The sequence below is a fragment of the Vicugna pacos genome, chromosome 36, assembly GCF_048564905.1.
Source record: "Vicugna pacos chromosome 36, VicPac4, whole genome shotgun sequence".
NCBI classification, from domain to species: domain Eukaryota; kingdom Metazoa; phylum Chordata; class Mammalia; order Artiodactyla; family Camelidae; genus Vicugna; species Vicugna pacos.
In genome coordinates this window covers 5732351-5735596 of record NC_133022.1, presented here as the reverse complement: position 1 = coordinate 5735596, position 3246 = coordinate 5732351, and the positions used below count along the sequence as shown (strand labels likewise).

Below are 3246 nucleotides of genomic sequence, written 5' to 3'. Positions count from 1 at the left end.
ATCTAAATTTTTTTATACATAAAGGGATTTTAAATAGAAGTTAAAATAGAACTAAATGGCCAGCATGGAACATGGTAGGAGATGCTGTAGGAATTATACTGCATTTTATGATTTCCTAGGGGGCAGTAAGAAGTTTAATTTATAAAAGTTTTCAAGGTTTTACATAAAAGGTAGAATATAAAGTTCAACTGTTATCATCTAATTTTTCTCTCTTTTTTTTAATTCCAAGATATTTTATGGGAAAATAAATGAGTAGAACTCAGTGAAGCATTGGGAGAATAGCCTCTTAGATAAATGAATTCTTTAGTTAATTCATTTCTTCTTTTCAACAATTTACTTTCCAGTAGTCCAGATGGAATTCTAGACAGAAGAGCAAGCTGTTTTTCCTCATCCTCACGGTCCAAGCCATGGGACACAGAGCGGTTCTCACTGACATGCAGGCCTATTGCAATTAAAGGCATTTCGTGTTCCCTTTGATGAAGTTTTCTTTCTCCCTGGTTTCCTGCTTCATCTGTCATTTGTCCAATATCGGGGCGATCAGCCAGAGGAGGAGAGAAGGATGCACAGTTAGCTGCTCGTGTGTGTCTTCGTCTTTATATACACTCAGTGATGAGCTCGCACGTTGCCTGGCAAGTACTCTTCAAGCCTCTCGTGTCTATCCGCCCTTCTCCGTGTTGGGATATGTATCCAGTTGGAACTCCACCATCAGGTCTGGCAACTCTCTGGACAGATGCCTATATCAGGGGCATACACATGGGGTGGGAGGGTGGGGGACGAGGCCCAGTGCATGATGATAACTGCCCAGGAGACTTGGCTGGACCATGAGGCGGAGAGCGTGTACCCTAGGCAGTGACCAGCAGGGGGCCCCTCGCTACGTGGAGGGTTCCAACACCTCTTGCTTCTGTTTGGAAATGAGTTGAGCTTTCTTTAGAGACAGGTATACCTCTTCCTGAGGATCACACTAGTAGAACTTCCGGATATAAGAAATCAGAGGCTTAGGCAGTGGGAGATCCAGGAAGTGATCTATCCAGATGAGCTGTCGGATTCGGAATAGGCAAAGGTGCAGGAGGAATTTGACGTTGCTGAATCGGGACACTGGGCAGAGTAGCTGCACTGGAGTTGGTGGCAGTCCTGGAACCCTGGATCTCAAGAAAGAAAGAAACTTCCATTCTTGGGGTGCATGATGGCTCTCTTAATGAACTCCACTACTGACTGACAGCGATCCTCAAATTTGGGATGATACCACAGGCTGAAGTTTCCTCTGCAGTGCTCCATTCTAGTGTGGGGGGCGGTACCGTGTGGTTGGAAACTGAGGCTCAGGATACGAGGATTAGAGCTCTCTCCTACCAGGACAGACCCATCGGGCTTGCCTTTCAGCTTCATCTCTGCATCTTCCCAATTCATTGGCCCCCAATACCAACACTTCTCCAACTCTTGAAGGCTGGCTGCCAAGCTGCTGAGTCGGGTGGGTAGAGGGGACACTGAAGGTGTTGCAGGGACTAGCTCTACAGGCATTCGGCTGCTCGTATAGGAGCAATCTGGGGAAATGCATCTAGGAGACTGAGGCTTCTTTGTGGGAGACGGGGGTTGGCTGGTGTGGAGAGGTCATGCCCCGCTGAGAGATGTCCACGTCTACAGGTGACACTGTTTCACCTGTGAACAGGGGGCTGAAGGAGATTGGAGAAAATGCACTTTGAGTTCTTGTCAACCTGGGTTTCCCCTCCGAGTCCAGCTCCCGGCCTGCAGAGCCTCCCATGTCTGTCAGGCTCCCAGCTGAAGCAGCCCGCTCTCTGGAAGGCCTCCTGCGGCCCCAGCACCACCGCCGGGGCCACCGCTGCGGCTGTTTGTGCGAAAGAGGTGACTGAGGCGGATTTTGAGCGAGCCCTTCCGAGAAGGGCCCGTGAGCGGCCTAAGGGCCCAGGAGGGGGCGGGGGAGGTTGCTGCTGCTGCTCCCTCTACTCCAGCGCCCTGGAGGGACCAAGTCCCGCATCGGGAAGGGCACCGGGGTATTTCAGGGCCTGGGGGCTGCGGCAGCAGCCGGCCGACCCTCCTCCCCGCCGCGGCCCGGGCTGCTGAGCTCCTGGGCCTCGGACTCCAGGCCCTGCAGGACCAGAAGCGCATCGCTCGTTTCAGGGGGGTCCTCCCCGGCCTGCGGGGCAGCAGCAGGCGGCCCGGGCTGCGGAGGGGGAGCTGCGGGGGGCGGGGGCACGGGCAGCAGCCCCCGCCCAGCGTCTTGATCCCTGGCCCCGCCGGCTGCCTGAGCCCCAGAGGCGCCGGGCCCAACGTCCGCTCGAGCGCCGCCCCGGCGGCGGGGCCTTGGGGTCCAGGGCGCAGCGGTGCCAGCGACACAGCGGTTCCGAGGGGCCGGGCTCCGGGGCCACCTCTGCGTCCTCCTCCCCCTCCCCCTCCCCCTCCGGCGGCTGAGCCACGCCGCGGAGCATCGTCAGCTGCGGCGGCCGGGAGCCCCGCGGGCCGGGCCGCGCGAGGGAGGGCAGCGGCGGCAGCGGGCCTGGCTCGGGGGCGCCTTCCCGTAACCGGTACGAAGCGGCCGCCGCCTCCGCCTCGCCATCCCTGAGCTCAGCCCTGGGCATCGAGCAGAGAGACGGAGGGCGGGCGGCGGGGAGCCGGGCTGGGGTGGGGACGAGCTTGGCCCCGCCGGAGCCCCGCCCGCCGCGACCCGGAGCGACAGCGCTGACGGCCGCCGCGGCCTCTGCCTCACGGCGCGGGCGGGGCCCGCGCCGGGCCCCTTGTGATCTCAGGCCGCCGCCTCCGCCGCCCATGACCTAATTTTTCAGCCTGCAATTGTTATCATCACAAACAGAAGGATGAAAAGATAAGAATCCAATGGAAGTTTTAAAAAGTCCTCTTTATAGTTTCAGTACATACACACAATGATTTGGAAGATGTCAATCAATATATTAGAATGCTCTCAATTAACTCTTGTAAAATATTACTAATGGAACTATTTTCACTTGTAGGTTTGAGGCTCAGTTAAGTAAAGAAACTGTTTATACATACACACCACACAAATGTATACTCACATAATTTTTTAAATATTGCTTTTGAATTACCAAAGGCAACTGCCTTAGGTGTCGTCTCATTTGGACTTCACCCTATTCTGTAGTATCACTGCTATTTCACACATCACAGAACAGTGTGATAAGGGACTTGAACAACATTATGATCATTTTCGACATCTTAAGAATTAATATATCACCAGCACTAGTATCTCTTACTACACAGAAG

At 54.7% G+C, this 3246-nt stretch overlaps 1 pseudogene; it reads right to left on the bottom strand.

Moving 5' to 3' along the window:
• Positions 1-832: 832 nt before the first annotated feature.
• Positions 833-2591, bottom strand: LOC140691723 (suppressor of cytokine signaling 7 pseudogene; annotated as a pseudogene).
• Between the last annotated feature and the right edge of the window lie 655 nt (positions 2592-3246).